Source organism: Bos javanicus, chromosome 1, assembly GCF_032452875.1.
Source record: "Bos javanicus breed banteng chromosome 1, ARS-OSU_banteng_1.0, whole genome shotgun sequence".
NCBI lineage: Eukaryota > Metazoa > Chordata > Mammalia > Artiodactyla > Bovidae > Bos > Bos javanicus.
The window spans coordinates 71,967,994-71,987,873 of NC_083868.1; the positions used below are offsets into that span (position 1 = coordinate 71,967,994).

Sequence of the window (19,880 nt, forward strand, 5' to 3'; positions counted from 1 at the left end):
AGAAAGATGAATAAATTTTAGTGACTATTTTCCAGCATATCAACATAAAACCATATTAAAAATAGGACTAAATACAAACTAAAATATTCACTTATTTTTTTTAATCCACAAGTTTGGAATACCAATGCCAAAGCCTCATTCATTCAACAATTATTTACTGAGTATCCACTACATGTAGATACTCAGACACTTGGTCAGGCCTCGGGAATATCATAAGAATAAAAGTCTTATTTTGTAAAGTTTATAGTTCAGTGAAAAAACATACACTAATATAAAATCACACAAAGACATGATATACTGCATGATATAGAGGAAAAGTACAGAACACTTATAGAAGTAAAAGAACCTTACTTACTAATCGTGGGCACAAGGAAGGCTTCTCTCAAGAAATAATCTATAAACGGAAACTGAAGGGTTGGGTGGTTTAGTTGCTAAGTTGCATCTGACTCTTGTGGCCCCAAGGACTGTAGCCTGCCAGGCTCTTCTGTCCATGGCATTTTCCAGGCAGTAATACTGGAGTGGGTTGCCATTTCCCTCTCCAGGGTATCTTCCCGACCCAGGGACCAAACCCAGGTCTCCTGCACTGCAGGCAGATTCTTTACCAACAGTAAGATTTAGAAGCAAGGACTTGCAAACAGGAAATTATTATGCATGAAGATTTCAAAGAAGAAAATCACCTCAAAAGAGCTGAGAGGAAGAAAAAAAAGACCTGTAAATAGAAATAATGAAAACTTGGTTCACAACTCCTAAAACATATGTATTGGCAACCCTTTAACTGGAAGAGACTCTCCAAGACAGCAAAGACTTCAAATACTACCCTAACAGAATTTAATATGGACTCCAAGTTTTGGCAAACAAGTTGAATAATAACAATAATAACAGCTTGTATTGAGTAAGAGAATAAAATATGAACACTCCTTTCCTCCTAAAAAGCTTAATCAAGAACTCAAGAAACATTTTTTTCTTTACAGGTCTTTCTCCTGGCAACTAAACTTCCACTAAATGACCCTACAATGACTAGCCTCGTCTACCTGATCAACAAACAGGTATAACAAAAGATGGAGAAAGACAGGATTCTACTGCAAGAAATTACTAAAGTTAAGCAACTCCCTTTCTCAAAAGTTAATCGACAGCTGGGAAAACTCTGTACTAAAGAATAAGAATGCCCTTAGCTGCAGCTGCAGTTTATACACAGTGCTTATCACTAACAAAAGAAAACATATTGTATACAATACTCCCAAATCACTATTGTTGGCTCTTGTATGCTTTGAGTTAATCTTCCCTTGTGATAATGAGCCTGACAAAACTACACATCTCTTCCTGGCCTTCCAATGTTATTAACTCTCCATCAACTGACATATATTTACAAAAGAGCTAATTAAGAACACAAGGATTTACAAACACAAAAATCTCTTACACATTATGTGGAAAAGCACAAAATAAAATATTGCATCCAAACTGATTAAATTACATAAAGATCTATGTATGTATACTAACAATAAAGAAATACTGCCACAAGAGAAATGCTTGCTAGGGTCTTTTCCCACATAAAAAATGTAAATGCAGAATAATATTTTTAAAAATGCAAACTGAAGACGAAATACATTTTCATTTCCCATTCAGAGGCAAGACAAACATTACATTTGTGTTTAAAATGTATTAAAACAGAGAAACAACTACAGCTATTTATGATTATCTTAAATTAGTAAATGGCATTAATACTACTGTAAATACAGGCCAAAATTTGGCTGTTCAGTAACAGTGATGATTTACTCATCACAGCTCACAACCTAGCTATTTGTAAAGGTTTTAAAATAAGAGTCTTCACTGTGAAGAATATAGTTATTGTTGGGCGGGGGGTGGCCAGGGGGAGGATGGAAGCCCAGAAAACTAATCATCATTGCTTTAGCTCAACCCACATGCCTGTTCTTAAGGGTATCCATGGTAGCAGTGATGCAACATGCCTACCTAGCTCACCAGCCTACACAAGTGGGAGAAAGGGGAGGCGGATGATGAAAAAAAACTCACTTGAAAAGGTGTTTTAGTATTAACATGATAGAATTACATCAACTATATTGATAGACTTAAAAAATACATATAAAACCATAAAGCTCTCTAAAGATCAGAAAAGCAAGGAAAGGCTCAAGAGGGAAAGAAAACACTGCAGCACTTTGGCTGAAAAGAAAATTAAGATTTTTGCTCTTTCTGCTGTAGCTATTGGTTAAATATGTTCAAAGAGTTTTATTTCTAATAATAGGAGAAATCATTTTAATTTATCTCTTTCAAAAGTAACTACAAATATGTTTTAGGCTTCCTAATTTCCATCCTACATCTTTTCTATTTTTGTTTTAACAGTTACATAATAAAAACTTATTAAAACTTTTATGTATTGATTCCATACAATTTTTTTTTAATGGTAGCTCTCTTTTGCTTAAACAGGATCAAATATAAGATTCTTAAAATTTATCAAGAAAGATAGGGCAGAGAGAAGATAGACCATTTCAAAAAACCTATATTAGAAATACACTATTAGAAATATTAGATATTCTATAATATTATTCTGTATTATTAGAAATATTCTATAATATTAGAAATAAAAACTAAAGTGAATGAAATGATAAAAGGTAAATCACAGACAGAATCAACCACAGACCATCACGAAAAGAACTTATATATATATTAAAAAAAAAAAACAAAACTCACTAGACTAAACCTGTGTCCCAGGCTTACTGCCCTTTAAACATTCTTTTAAGAATAGTTTGATAAGACAGTTTTACATGGAAGACATAAACAGAATGGGAGCAGACAATAAGCATGTTAGTATCTGATCAAAACTCTTATTGTTTGAACTATAACTTTGAACAAGCAAACAAAACTAATTTCTATCAGTTTTCTTGCTTTTCCTCTTGTTGTGAAAAATAATTCACTATATAAGAACAGACTTTGCAGATTTCACAAATTTACTGATTCTTTTATTACTGAATGTAATTTAAAAATCTCAACAATTTTTGTCTATCATGTGGCATTATAAGTTTATAGAAACCCCCCCCAAAATAAATTATTCCATATTTTAAAAGCCAATGTATAAATTTTAAATGTAAGCATCTTGAATCTTACAGTCACACAATGTCCACAAACTGGTGCTCAGAAATAAAAGAAACCAAACTTAGAACTTAAGTGAAATATGTTGCACTTTGAGGAAAAATGAGAAAAACAGACTTTGAAACAAATAACTTTTAAGGAGTTCTTGAACAAGTATAATCATTTTAAATCCAATCAACATCTTTCCAAAGGCAACACAATCAGAACTTTACTATTCTCCTTTAAAAAAAACTTACTATATTTGCAATAAATAAAGGAGAGAATCCAGAAAATGTTCTCAAAATGAGTTATATTTTCAACCAGTACGACATATGGGGACATAAAAAAAAGTAGAGGGGAGAACTTTGAGAATATATTTAGAAGATATAATTAGGGCCCTATAAACCTTTGCTGTTGGGAGAAAGCCTTCCTATAAACCACAGGGGGAAAATATCCATTTAATAAACTACTTTTAGCTATCTGAAACACACTTCAGAATATTACCTTTCCTAAAGGAAATAAACTAAGCATCATATGGATTCAAATTTCAAATATATAACAATGGTTACACTTTGTTTTTTAAATATATTATAAACAAAAAAGTCTCTCACGGTCTGTCACTAACAAACATAGAAAGCATACTGTATCTTACCTTTGTAGTTACAATGCACAGGCAATCCATTACTCTACCATTACAATACTTAATACATAAAGCAGTTTATTGCAAGCTATAAGTTGCCTATATGAATAAAAAATAAAAATAAAGTTGTGAGATAAAACCACTGATGAAAAGTTATAACTGTGACAAGATCTCTCCAGGATCCATTCTTAGAGGTAGCAATTTTTCTACTACCTGAAATACAGGAAACCAGAACGTGTCACGTGCCCTACAATCTTCTTTATGTAATCTATATTTGAAGAACTTGAAATTATCCCACAAAACACTGTGGAAGTCGTCAGGGTTTATTCCACAAGAGATCACTGCTGCTTCAGATGCTATTTCATTAATCCCTCTTTTAAAGATATGAGGTTGACAGGGAGTCATCTGATGAAATGTTCCACAAAATGTTCCCGATATAAATTTAAAATTCCTTCTCCATGTTTGCTACAGTTTGGATATTCGAAAAGAAAAAAAAAAAATCACTAAAAAGGAAAAAAAAAATTGTAAGCAAACATTTCTTTCACTAAACCATTTCAGCAACTGCAGCTTGCAAAGTAATGACTTTCTCAGGCAGTAATGAATGGAATATTCCATGTGGTATTTTTGAGAAGGGGGGAAAAGAAGAACAAAATGCAATAATTTAAAATATTATCTCTAAAACTTACTTCTTTTCCCTTTAAGAAAAAATGGTAATAGTAACATTTATCAATGTAGTCAGATATTAACTTTAGTGCCCCACTAAAACTATTTCACTTAATCCCTTAAAAAAAAAAAGCCACCACCACAAAAAGATAATTGTAACTAAGTACCATTTCAAACTCCTCAAGAAGACTTTGTTTTTAACCCAGAAGTAGCCTAACTTTGTGAATTCATGTCCTGTCCTCAAATTCATTGGAAACAGAGCTACATAGGCTGACAGGGGACATGGCATACTGCTGCAACTGGCTTTGAGTTTCCTAATCTTGCAGTCACACTCCCCTGTAAAAATGTGTAATAATGAAGAGTATTACCTGCAATTTCTGTCCACAAGGTTTCCTCATGATGAGGAAATTATACAGATATTATAAATTGCCTCAAATTCAAACAAGTGAACTGCTCCAATTTGCTTTTTATGTCATGGGCTGCAACAGCAACTTTCACACTAAACCCAGTTTCATTATAAAGGATTATGCAAAAGAGTTAATACATGTATGTCACTTAGTACCTTCACATCATTATTGTTATTATTGATTGGCTATCAGGTGACAGCCTTTTGTTTCAAGTCTGATACACCTAAGACAGATCCAATGGGATTTTATCTTGAACACAATCTAATGGGACTGTTGTAAGGATTAACTAACTAAGGCACAGCACTTAAAATAATGCCCATCTTTCTAAGCGCTTAGTACAAGCCAGTTACAGCTATATATCTACATACATGCACATGCAACTATAAGGCTTGAAGGGTGGGCAGAAGTAAATTTCATCATTGGCCAACACATCCTTTCCTCCAAGCAGAACAGGTATCTTGGGAATTACCTACTCAGTTAGAGACTGAGAGTATCTGCTTTTTCCCACACACCCCAACAATCGTTTGTTTGCTCTCAAGACAAAAAAGTAAAGCCCACTCATGGGTCATGATTCCTTAAACAAAGTTTACCATTTTAGAAAGAACACTGAAAACATTATAGGTAATATCTAACTACTAAGCACTACAGACGGCAAAGCGTCTGCCTACAATGTGGGAGACCCGGGTTTGATCCCTGGGTTGGGAAGATCTTGTGGAGAAGGAAATGGCAACCCACTCCAGCACTTTTGCCTGGAAAATCCCATGGACAGAGGAGCCTGATAGGCTACAGTCCATGGGATCGCAAAGAGTCGGACACAACTGAGCAACTAAACTTTCTTTCTTTCTGTGAGGGAAAATAAAGGGCTTTGTGAAACGCTTTAGCTAGTTTCTCCCTTAGGGTTCTGTGTAATTTTTATTATCTATTAGTATACCCTATAGAGAGAAGGCATTCCTAAGTTTGGCAGACCTCATGACAGTGGAGATTGAAAATCACTGTATCAAGAGTCAGAAACAGTGCTTCAGCCCATTAACGGAACTGAAACTGTGTAACTTTAAGTAGTCATTGCTATTGCTATTGCTAAGTCACTTCAGTCGTGTCTGACTCTGTGTGACCCCATAGACGGCAGCCAACCAGGCTCCCCCGTCCCCGGGATTCTCCAGGCAAGAACACTGGAGTGGGTTGCCATTTCCTTCTCCAATGCATGAAAGTGAAAAGTCAAAGTGAAGTCACTCAGTCATGTCCGACTCTTATCGACCCCATGGACTGCAGCCTACCAGGCTCCTCCATCCACGGGACTTTCCAGGCAAGAGTACTGGAGTGGGTTGCATTCTTAGGCAAATTCAGATGAAACTTCAAACTGACTCAATTAACATATAAATATTTAACAACATATTATTAAAAATATATCTAAAATACTGTTTTATTCTACTCACATTCAGAAAACAATTTTGGTCAAACTTCACATTCACCTTAAATGTTAGGGTCATGATTATAACTACAACCACTTTTTAAATTAATTCTTCATTTTGCTCAATTTCACTTCCATCTAAGCTGTTTAGATACAGCACTTTTAATCCATGTATTAATATATCACCTTACATATCTCAAATCACTGTTAGTACCTATTCACAGATACTAATTGATTTTCCCTATTTGTTTTCTCAGTATATATTATAACCTCTATAATATAACCACTTACTATATTATTCTTTAGTATACTTTTTAATTTTCAAAAAAAGCTTACACATACTATCCAATGCCTGCAGTTTTTAAGGTCATACTCAAGAATAATTATTTAATCTGTGTTAACTTCTACACTCACTGCATCTTTTACAAACATCCAAACTGACAGTGATTAAGGACATTTCAAGTCAATATCTTCTTCTTAAATAATCATTTGCTGTGCAAAATATTGATAACTTATAACTTTATAAATTATAAACTTCTAACTTTAAAAATTTATAGTATTGATAATTATAAATATTATAATATTGATAATATTGATAATTATAATATGAGCAACCTTAGAGGTTTCAAATACAAGCCTTTGGGATGTCAACACCTCACCTAATATTCAGGCACAAAAGATATTTAACAGTATTTTAGAAAATCAATAGCTGTCTATATAGGCAATTGTTTCCAACCATAATAGAGTAATAGGGAACAGTTTAACTCTCCTACCTTAAAACAACTAAAAAATAGGACAAATAAGGAATAATGATTTTCAGATACTGAACAAAATCCCATAAATGCCCAGAAACTGCCTGGAAAAAGTTTCCACACTGCAGCAGAAGGATGGGGAAACTAAACAAAGTCCAGCAATCTAAGATAAGGAGCCAGAGTTTAGAATTCAGGAAGGTCAAGGTGTCTAAAATTCACAGATAAGAGTACCAGAGAGAAGAGGTGCATAGCATGAGATCCACAGATCTGCAGAGTTCTTCTTGAGTCTTTATTATACCCATTAGTCATATATATAAGGAAACTTGAGGCTGAGGAAAGAACCCTAGGTGGAACAATCCCAAAACTCATAAAGGGCTAAGAAGAATGGAAAAACTCCTAATATACAGGCTCTGGGTGGAGTACTCAGAAGAGTACTGGGACAAAATTAACCCTATACTGAAGGGTGCTTGGTCCCACTAAAAAAAGACTGAATCCAAGTTTCAAAAGGAGCAAGCTCTTTCCAAGTAATTTAACTGTATCTCAAACCAAATCTCAAAAATATTTAAGAGAACACAAAAATGCTGAGGACCTGAAAAGGTAAAATTTATAACATCTGCCAAATCTAATTTAAAAAATTATCAGGTATACAAAGAAAAGGTAAATATAACCTGGAGAGGAGAAAAGGCAATCAACAAAAAGAACCCAGACCTGCAGAAACAAGACTAACAGACACAGAAGACAAATTTATGGTTTCCAAAAGGGAGTGAAGAGGGGGAGAGGGACAAACAAATTAGGGATATGGGATTAACAAACTAGTACTAAACATAAAACAGGTAAGTAACAAGGATTTACCTGTATAGCACAGGAAAGCATACCCAATATCTTATAATAACCTATAATAAAGTATAATCTGCAAAAAGAAAAAAGAATCACTATGCTGCACACCTGAAACACAATATCATAAATCAACTATACTTCAATAGAAACAAACAAATAAAAATCCAAACGACAGATGACAGAATTAGCACTCAAAGATATTTTAAAATTATTATAAACCTATCCCATATGTTCATGAATACAGAGGAAAGCATGAACATCTTAGTATATGTGCTGCCGAAGCGAGCACATGCATGAACATCTTAATGAGACATGGAAAATAAAAAAGGAATCAAATTAAACTTCTAGAGATAAAAATTCAAATACCTTAAAAAAAACTGATTAAATGAGATTAACACTTCAGAAAATTAATGAAGTGAAAACATAACAGAAACTGTCCAAAATACAGCACATAGAGGAAAAAAGACTAAAAAAACATGAATCACATCAATGAGCTATGGGACAAATTCAATCAACCCAATAAACGCCTGTTTATACAGTCCCTAAAAAAAAAAAAAAGAGAGAGAGAGAGAGGGTAACAGAAAACAATATTACTGAAATAATGGATAAAAACTTTCCATTATTTGGCAAAAACTATAAACACAGATCCAAGAAACTCCACAAATCCCAAAGACATGAAGAAAATTGTACAGTGGAAAGTGTAAAGGAATGGCAAGCATCAAACTCAGGACAGTGATTCATTCTGGGGGATGAAGCAGAGAAGGTAATCAGGATGGAAAATAAAAGATCGTCAACTATATAACATTTCCTTTTCTTAAGCTAGGTAACAGGTACATGCATGCATGCGTCAGTTGCCCAGTTGTGTCCTACTCTTTGGGACCCCACTGACTGTAGCCTGCCAGGCTCCTCTGTCCATGGAATTTTCAGGCAAGAATACTGGAGTGGGTTGCCATTTTCCTCCTCCAGGCGATCTTTCCAAACTAAGGATTGAACCTGTGTCTCCTGTGTCTCCTGCACTGCAGGCAGATTCTTTACCTGCTGAACCATCATGGAAATCCCTAGATAACAGGTACATGGAGATTCAAAATAGTCTCTTCAGATTTCTGTGTAACTATAATCTTTTTTTTCTAGTAACACACAAAAAGAAGATAATCAACAAGACAGTTGCCAAGAAGACAAAAAATTTTCAAAAACAGATTGTAGCAAACACCACCAAAAGAAATCAGGGAAGGTAAAAAATCCACCTGCCAATGCGGAAGACGTGGTTTCGATTCCAGGATCAGGAAGATCCCCTGCAGAAGGAAATGGCACCACTCCAATTCTTGCTGGGAAAATCTCATAGACAGAGGAGCCTGGCAGGTTACAGTCCATGGGATCACAGAGAGTTAGACACAACTCAGTGACTGAGCAAGGGCAAAGGGCTAGCGACACTGAAGAGGGATTTTATGTTCTTTATCCTTTGCTATACTGATAAATTACTGAGTATGCAACATTTTAATAAAAACAGTAAGATTATTTTATAAATCTACCATTTACTGAGAACTTCACTTTATATCAGACTCTGATTTAAGTTTTACATAAATTATTCCCCTCATACACTCTCTTACAGATGGTGGTAGTGGTAAAGAATCCACCTTCCAATGCAGGAAATGCCAGAGCGGCGGGTTAGATCCCTGGGTCGGGAAGATCCCTTGTAGTAGGAAATGGCAACCCACTCCAGTGTTCTTGCCTGGAAAATTCCATGGGCAGAGGAGCCTGGCGGGCTATAGTACACAGGGTCGCAAAGAGTCAGACATGACTGAGCATGCTCACACCACCACCATCCCATCTCATACATAAAAGCACCAAAGGAAGGGAGTTCTGTTTTCACCTTCACTTTATAGATGAAGAAACTAAAAGCAGTTAGGCAATCTGCCCTATATTTATAATGTAATGCAACAGATCTAAACACAGACATATAAGAAAATTCTTACGGAACGATACACAGTTCTCATTTTAAATATATAAGAGCTAAATAATATACTATATACTTATTAACATACAGAATTTGTTGAACAAATATATATCAAATGGTTGAAAGTGGTTGTCTCAATGAAAGAATATTTTAACAAGGACTGACGTTCAACAATGTACACCTCTCTGTACATGTATGTTTTAAGATATGCCTGAATTATCTTTGTAATCAGATTTTTTTTTTTAAGTAAATAACTGAAAAAGATAGCAATTCCTGTGGAAAAGAAGCATCAGAAGCCAGGTTACAGTGCTGGCTTCAGCAGCACATATACTAAAACTGGAACCATACAGAGAAGATTATCATGGCCCCCGCACAAGTATGACATGCAAATTCATGAAGCCATCCATATTTTTATACCTATGGCTGATTCATGTTGATGTATGGCAGAAATCAACACAATATTGTAAAGCAATTATCCTTCAATTAAAAATAATTTTTTTTAAGAAGCCAATTACAGAATATTGGGAATGAGAAGGACAGAATGGAAAAATATAAACTACTTTTTTCAAGAAACTTAACTAGGAAGAGAAGGAATACTACAGGGTCCTACTGAGAACTTTTCCTATTTGTCTGTTTTCTTTTAATGGAATCTTTGAATGTATTTATAGGGTAAACAGAAAAAGGAAACAAAGGTCCAAGAGAGGATAAGGTTATAGAGATTACATGAGGAGTGGAGAGAATGAGATTTCAAAAGATAAAAAGATCAACAGTGCAATAGAAGTTTTCAATATTTATCTGAGACAGTGACTTTCACATAACTGAAAACGTATTTCTATAAAGCTGGAAATTTCTGTGGTGAGCATGTATTACTTTGGTAATCCAAACAAATGGGGAGGGTTATTTTAAATATCCATACACTTTACTGGGAAAAATGTATATATGCATTTTATTCCAACTCAAAATCCCCACATTTTTCACATTTGGAGAAACACAAGGGGGAACTTGTTTAAAAGCATATGAGGTGATAGTAATGCTCTAATACTGAAGATGGTAACAGATGCAGATATGGATAACAAATAAAATTATTTAAATGAGTTACTGAAAATGTCTTATAATCAAAACTCATAATTTAAAACTGGGGATGCCTTCTTGCAGAGCATGAATCTGTAACTATTGTGGTACACTTAAGCTTTAACAGATTTTTATTTTCTTAGTAACTATAATATTTTGCCAAGTTTTCTCCTAGATTAACAGCTTGGCATAATATGGCAGTTGTTCCACTTCTCTCATAGCATTTCATTATATTTCACTTCCATTTAAAAGTTATTATTTTAGTGGTATTTCCTTTGGTTCTAGAACTGGCATCTACCATTTACACACTGAAATAAGACTGTCATAGATATAAACATAAGAACATAAAAATTACATAACAGTGAATATAAAATAACAGCATAGAGGTCATCAAAATCACCTGCAGAAACATATAATACACATGTCACTTAGTACACACACCTGTCAGCTTTGGTCTTGATGAAACTTTTCAATTACAGGGTCTCTAAGGGTTGTGCCGGAGAAGGCAATGGCACCCCACTCCAGTACTCTTGCCTGGAAAATTCCATGGACGGAGGAGCCTGGTAGGCTGCAGTCCATGGGGTCGCTAAGAGTCGGACACGACTGAGCGACTTCCCTTTCACTTTTCACTTTAGTGCATTGGAGAAGGAAATGGCAACCCACTCCAGTGTTCTTTGCCCGGAGAATCCCAGGGACGGGTGAATCTGGTGGGCTGCCATCTATGGGTCGCACAGAGTCGGACACGACTGAAGCGACTTAGCAGCAGCAGCAGCAGCAGCAGCAGCAAGGGTTATGCATTATTTCAAGTTTTACACACTCACACCACTTATAAACTGGAATTAAATGAGACAGCACTGTAAATCTGGTGGCAGAGAGAGGGAGTTCAAACTAGTGTCTCCAGGATGTAATGAGACAGAGAGACATTCTGCTAGAAAAACAGAATATTAGTTAACAAGGATAAAAACCTTAAGGACACTGATGAAGGACAGAGGAAAACAAGCTGAGCACCAATACATATGATTATCAACTACTCTGAAGGCAGGAATTCAAATATGTGAAAAAATTATGAAGTTGTGCTATAAAATTTGGTCAGCTGTCTTCCAAAGCACATAGTAAGAACTGAAATGGAGGTGTGCATTAGGGATATAGAGTTACAGGATAGATGGTACCAAAGTACTGAATTTGAATAGACAAACCTCTGCTAGCAAAGTAATGTCTCTGCTTTTAAAAACACTGTCTAGATTTGTCATAGCTTTTTTTCCAAGGAGCAAGTGTCTTTTAATTTCATGGCTGCAGTCACCAACTGCAGTGATTTTGGAGCCCAAGAAAATAAGGTCTGTCATTGTTTCCACTGTTTCCCCTTCTATTTGCTATGAAGTTATGAGACTGTATGCCATGATCTTCATTTTTTGAATGTTTGAGTTTTAAGCCAGCTTTTTCACTCTCCTCTTTCATTTTCATCAAGAGGCTCTTTAGTTCCTCTTCACTTTCGACCATAAGGGTGGTATCATTATTGGTATTTCTCCTGGCAATCTTGATTTCAGCTTGTGCTTCATCCAGCCCAACATTTTGCATGCATAGAAGTTAAACAAGCAGGGTGACAATATACAGCTTTGACATACTACTTTCCCAATTTTGAATCAGTCTGTTGTTCCATGTCCAGTTCTAACTGGAGCTTCTTGACCTGCATACAGGTTTTGCAGGAGGCAGGGAAGGTGGTCTGGTATTCCCATCTTTAAGAATTTTCCATAGTTTGTTGTGATCCACACAGTCAAAGGCTTTAACGTAGTCAATGAAACAGAAGTAAATGTTTTTCTGTAATTCTCTTGCTTTTTCTATGATCCAATGGATGATGGCAATTTCGTTCTTCTGCCTTTTCTAAACCCAGCTTGTAAATTCAAATTACTAATTTTTCTCTTATTTTATTAATTATAGTGTGGTATTTTCATTGTCTAGGTAACAAATCCAATTACTAAGCAAGTTTATTAAATTAAGTCAGAGAAAAATATCTGCCTTAAAGTCTGAAATTTTAAGTTCTAATCTCAGTTTTTCCAAATGATAATATTGTAAGTTTAGGCAGTCACAACATCCCTGAATTACAGTTCACTGAATTTTAAAGCGAGTATCAGCTCTAAGTACTAAAGACCAAAATCTGACTTAACTCATATATATTAGGAGATTACTAATAGGCAAGAATCCATAATCCTGTAACATCTCAAAATATAATAATGTATGTGAAGGGGCCCTTTAAAACTACACAAGTTGAAAGTAAGATTTTTATAATGCTTTCCTATGGAACATGTGAACATTTTTTTTTTTAAAAGGAAGAAAGAACACAATGTACCAGTTTAAAAATTAATACTATAATATGTTTAGACCAGTAATGTTTCTCAAATTTTATATTACTAATTCTGATGCAAAAGACTAAAGATAAGGCTCTGTCACCTGCCTCTTTACTCTTACATACCAAAGATAATATTGCAAAGAAAAGGCATTCAGAAGGAAGAGAGAAACAGAAGTCACTATTCCAACTGATTCTAGTTCTGGGGCAGTGAAAATTCAAAATGAACTTGAAAGAACTGTGCCAGCATGCAAGAACATACTCAAAGACAAATGTATGCATGTCAAAAGGACATGGAGGGATGCCTTCAAGAGATCCTCCACATTTGGAGTAATCTGAGTATCCAAAGAGCAATAGCTGAAATCTGTATGCAGGTCAAGAACTGGACATGGAACAACAGACTGGTTCCGAATCTGGAAAGGAATACATCAAGGCTGTATACTGTCACTCTGCTTATTTAACTTATATGCAGAGTACATCATGAGAACGCTGGGCTGGAGGAAGCACAAGCTGGAATCAAGATTGCCAGGAGAAATATCAATAAACTCAGATATGCAGATGACACCACCCTTATTGCAGAAAGTGAAGAGCTCAAGAGCCTCTTGATGAAAGTGAAAGAGAAGAGTGAAAAAGTTGGCTTAAAGCTCAACATTCAGAAAACTAAGATCATGGCATCCAGTTCCATCACTTCATGGAAATAGATAGGGAAACAATGGAAACAGTGAGAGACTTTATTTTAGGGGGCTCCAAAATCACTGCAGATAGTGACTGCAGCCATGAAATTAAAAGAGGCTTGCTCCTTGGAAGAAAAGCTAAGACCAACCTAGACATCATATTAAAAAGCAAAAACATTGCTTTACCAACAAAGGTCCATCTAGTCAAAGCTATGGTTTTTCCAGTGGTCATGTATGAATGTGAGAGTTGGACTATAAAGAAAGCTGAGTGCCGAAGAATTGATGCTTTTGAACTGTGGTGTTGAAGAAGACTCTTGAGAGTCCCTTGGACTGCAAGGAGATCCAACCAGTCCATCCTAAAGGAAATCAGTCCTGAATATTCATTGGAAGGACTGATGCTGAAGCTGAAACTCCAGTACTTTGGCCAGTTGATGCAATGACTCACTGGAAAGACTCTGATGCTGGGAGGGATTGAAGGAGGGAGGAGAAGAGGACGACAGAGGATGAGATGGCTGGATGGCATCACCAACGCGATGGACATGAGTTTGAGTGAACTCCAGGAGTTGGTGATGGACAGGGAGGCCTGGCATGCTGCAGTCCATGGGGTGGCAAAGAGTCAGACATGACTGAGCGACTGAACTGAACTGACTGAACCAAATAACTGAGATAGACTGTAAACACTAAGTAAGTAACATCCTTCATGCCATAGTGATAGTTGTTGTGTTTTCTTTTTATAGTGATAATTTTATTCAGAACAGCAAGAATAAAGTGTGGGTGTAGGGCTATTTAGTCACCTCTGCAGGGGACCATCACATAAACTACTCTAAAAACTGGTCATTAAAAGAAAATATAAGCTTTACCCTATCTTTTTAGGAGAAAGTTTCAACCCTAACTGATGGGGATAAGTACTTTTTACAGAAGAACACCAACTAATAAATACAAATGGAATGATAAAATTTGAAAGGATAATCAACACATTTTGAAACTTCTAATGGAATTAAGTGATGTAGGCAAAGATCATTAATGGGCGAATCAGGTAAATATTTACTCAATACAAGGTGCTAAATTGCTACCCCCAAAGATACTTAATAACTACAAAAAGAAAATCATAACTGTACAAGGAGGATCTGGAGGTCACCACCTCTAAGTAATCATACTTAATCATCACAAGTGCAACAACCTGATATCATATGCTTCCTGCTGTGATGCAATCTAAAGTACTATATATCATTATGAAGTCTGCTTACCAAAAATGAGTCTAATCAACCTTGACATCTAACTTCTGTTATCAGAAATGTAAGACTTACTGAAATGACTTAACATGAAAAAACAGATTGCTGAACAAATACACACTATGTATTATACTGTAAGACAACTGGCATGGTCTCTTCAAAAAGCCATTTAAAGGGGTAAAAAAAGATGGGGAGGCCATTCCCCTAGATTTTAAGTGAGTAAAGACAATGTACCAGGTTTGGTATGTGCCCTCCTGACTCACTGCATTGCCTACCCCCAGACCTTCACATCTGCTTTTCATCCTGAGCCGCCCTGGCAACACCTCGTGCCTCTGGCCTGTCGTCCACAGTTCACTCTCTCACCTTCTTACTTGCAGCTTTCCTGTAAAACCAAATACCATATCCCCCGCACCCACAAATCCACAACCCTGAAGTACAGGGGAACTGATGGTCACCAGAAGCCAGAAGAAATTCTCTATGGCTTCTCAGAGATGCTATACCCAAGATTCAGCAATCAGTCACACTTAGCGGCAGGAAGCATCCTTGTATTAGTTTTTCCTTATTTCCAGATTATTCACCTTTTCCCTTACTTGTGCTCCCTAGGAGTGAATGAACTCTCTAAATAAAGTACCTAATAAAGCATTAGCTCTCTGCCTCAAGTTCTGTTATCAAGGAAATTCAGATAAAAATTGACTTAATGATTAAATTCAGTACATGAATCTTAACTGGCTTTTTAAAAGTCCTAAAAGATAGATCAGAATCAATTGTGGATTGGAGAGATAATTTAATAATATTTATTAACTTTCTTAGGTGTGATAATAGTGTAAGGTTACACAGGAGAATGTTTGACTTTGGGAGACATATGAAGTTTTTACAAGTTAAGTGCATGATGTCTATGCCTGATTTTCAAATAGATTCCCCAAATACACATACAGAGAAAAGGCAAATGTTATAAAATATTAGTAAATGTTGACTCTACATGAATGTTTGTTGGTCTGTTCTTTTCATTTTACAAAATATCTCATAATTCAGTCACTTGGCAACTCCATTATCACATATATCCATCCTTAACTGTATTACTGAAACAGATTCCTAACAGGCCTCCTGCTCTACCCTTACTACAGTGAATTTTCAACAAAACATCCTGGATGATCCTTTTAAAGGTTAGGTTAAATGATGCCACTCCTCTGCTCCAAAACTTTGCAAATGCTTCACATGATCTGCCCCTGTCTTACACTCTGACCTTATCTCCCACTGCTCCTTACTCACTCTGCTCTAGCCCCACTGGCCATACTGCTATTTCTCATATATTCCAGCCTTCTTCTTGCCTTGGTCTTTATACTGGTTATCCCTCCAACAGTTGGATTAACTTCCAATTCTTTACACAAGTATCACCTCAATCAGGCCTATCATAAATACCCTATTGAAAATTGCAAAGCATCTCCCCCACACACAATCTGGCATCCCTGTTCCTCTTAATCCCCTACTCTTTCTTTCTTCTTATCACTTATCACCTTCTAACCTACTAGATAAATGCATGATATACAATAGGTACTCAGTATCTGTTGACTAAATGAATTGACATTCAAAATAAAATGACCAGTGACCAAAGAAGAAAAGAATTCTAAAGGATGAGTGGAGAAACAGGCAGTGGCCAAACAATTTGGGATTTGAGTCTCATGAGGGATTTTCTACTTCATTCTGAAAGGAATGGAAATCTAATCAAAGGTAATGACATAATTTGCATTTTATAAAGATAATCCTGTAAATAAATGGTCATAAATTCAAAATGGGAAAGTGTGAACACAGACAGGCCAAGAATCTAGGCAAAAAAATGAGGATGGTTTAGACTAGAGTGGCAAGAATGAGACATACTGGAATGCTGATTCATGTGAAACTTTGCAAACTGCAGCACAAATTAGATGTAAATGTGAAAGCCAAAATAAAAGCCTCTAACAAATAATACAGTAGAATATCTTTATGACCTAAGAGTTGGAAAACACTTCAAAGGGCACAAAAAGCATTAAGCATAAATTGAACTATATAAAAGAAATATTGATTATTAAAAGATTGTACTTGATAATTAAAAGATTAAAAAGAATGCTTCAGAGAGGGGAAAAAAAATACATATTATACATATACCTGACAAAGGAATCATTCCAGATAGAGACCTCCTACAAATCAGTAAGATAGAAAACATAACTCAGGAAAAAGTGTTAAAAACTTGAACACTTCAAAAAAGATAGCAAAATGAACAGTAAACATATGAAAAGGTGTTTGTTAATCTTGTTAATGAAGAAGTGCAAATACAACTATGAAGTACCAGTACACACCTACCAGAATGGATGAAATTATTAATAAAAAGACTAATAACAAGTGTTGACCATTACATGAAAAATGAAACTTACACATACTAGTGGCAACTATATTAATAAAAACAGGTATAATCATTTTGCAAAACTGTTTCCATTATGTACTAAACCTAAACATATCATTTTCACAATTGGGTATATAAGCAACAGAAACGCATACACAGGTGCCCATAAAATATACACAGTTCTGCTCTGTTATTCCAAAAATATAAATTTGTTCCAATGCAACTGATGTATTAGGGAACAATATGATCAAAGCACAAATTTCACATTTGCTTATGCACAATCCAATCTATGAGAAACACTAGGTAAGGACAGAAAATTGAACCCAGATGGAAAAAGACACATAGGAATACATAAAATGTTCATATTTCAGGCTTTAGTTAGAATGTTATGAGTCACACTGGTGGTGTAACTTCTCCTCTACTTTCAGATCAATCTCCTCACCAGCACTTCACAATAACTCACAAGCCTCAACCAGGACACACACTCCCATATCAAGCAAGATTTTTTTTCATGGTAAAATGTCATATATATTGTAATTTATGCATTTCTTAATCATTTAACATTTGCGAACCGTGCTGCCATTTTCATTAGGTCCTTAGCTTTGGTATATGTGGCACCTACAAGTTTTAAGTTTTGAGTCCTCCATTTTCTAAATATATAAGCCCTGTGATTTTTATTGAACACCTTTGCAAAGTATGGTGATTTTTAAGAAGTTAAACACTGTGCTATGGCAGATATAACCATAAAAGAATATTCAAAGCAGCACTAACCCAAAACTAGAAACAAGTCGAATATTCATCATCAACAGAATGGATAAATACAGTGTGGTTATATCATAAAATGGAATATTAAACAGCAGAAATAAACAAAAAACTTCAAATTATGAATGAAATTCACACCTGAAAAAAAGCTAGATACAAGAAGTTAGAGTACATACTATATGACTTAATATATACTTTTAAGAGAGGCAAAACTGATCTATGGTGTTGGAAATTAAGATAGCCCTTTGAGGAAAGGGGAGTAGGTGGTGAACACAAAAGGGAAGAGGGAGATTTGGGGGTACTGGTATATTTCTTTTTTAAAATTGAAATATAAAGGACATACTATAAAATTCACCAAATTCTAAAGTGCACAATTCAGTGGTTTTTAGTATATTCACAGAGTTTTGCAACCATTATCACTGTCTAATTCCAGAACCCATTAGCAGTCATTCCATTTTTTCCCCTGACCTGATATATTCACAATGCAGTAATTCATCAAGCTGCTAAGTTGCTTCAGTCATGTCCGACCCTGTGCAACCCTAGAGACGGCAGCCTACCAGGCTCCTCTGTCCCTGGGATTCTCCAAGCAAGAGAAGTGGGTTGCCATTTCCTTCTCCAATGCATGAGGGTGAAAAGTAAAAGTGAAGTCGTTCAGTCGCGTCCAACTCTTTGCGACCCCATGGACTGCAGCCCACCAGGCTCCTCCGTCCATGGGATTTTTCCAGGCAAGAGTACTGGAGTGGGGTGCCATTGCCTTCTCCTTTCATCAAGCTATACATTTATAATTTGTGGACCTTTACGTATGAATATTACATAGTACTTCCATAAACGTATAAAGTTACTGTTTAGAAGACTTCAGATTAAACCTGGTAGACTGAATATATGCTTTAACTCTACTATCTCCTAACTCAAATTAAAGCAGGTGGATTATTTTACAGCATTAAATACAAGGTCAAACAGAAAGGGAAAAGAGATATCCTCCCTATACCACTGAGTCAGGTAATTTTGCTCCCATAAAAATGAACTCACAAGGGCTGAAAAGGGGGACCGAAAGACAGCAGAGACAACTGAAAACAAGACTACATTACTGAAAGTGGATTTCCTGTGTATTATGTTTGCTCTATTGTTGTTCAGTTGCTAAGTCATGTTTGACTCTTTGTGACCCCATATCCTACAGCACATCAGGCTTCCCTGTCCTCCACTATCTCCCAGTTCAGTTCAGATCTGTCGCTCAGTCATGTCTGACTCTTTGCAACACCATGAACAGCAGCACACCAGGCCTCCCTGTCCATCACCAACTCCCGGAGCCCACCCAAACTCATGTCCATTGTGTCGATCATGCCATCCAACCATCTCATCCTCTATTGTCCCCTTCTCCTCCTGCCCTCAATCTTTCCCAGCATCAGGGTCTTTTCAAATGAGTCACCTCTCTGCATCAGGTGGCCAAAGTATTGGAGTTTCAGCTTTAGCATCAGTCCCTCCAATGAACACCCAGGACTGATCTCCTTTAGGATGGACTGGTTGGATCTCCTTGCAGTCCAAGGGACTCTCAAGAGTCTTCTCCAACACCACAGTTCAAAAGCATCAATTCTTCAGTGCTCAGCCTTCTTTATAGTCCAACTCTTACATCCATACATGACTACTGGAAAAACCATAGCCTTGACTAGAAGGACCTTTGTTG

The 19,880-nt window shown here is 36.0% G+C and overlaps 1 protein-coding gene and 1 non-coding gene across 15 annotated transcripts in view; one reads left to right on the forward strand and one right to left on the reverse strand.

Annotated features, from left to right (window-relative positions):
- DLG1 (discs large MAGUK scaffold protein 1) overlaps positions 1–19,880 on the reverse strand; it is a 271,051-nt gene that overhangs the window by 222,627 nt on the left and 28,544 nt on the right. The gene's annotated exons all lie outside the window — the stretch shown is intronic.
- LOC133255604 (U6 spliceosomal RNA) lies at positions 10,049–10,155 on the forward strand. Its single transcript, XR_009738992.1, has one exon. It is a non-coding gene; the product is annotated as a U6 spliceosomal RNA (small nuclear RNA).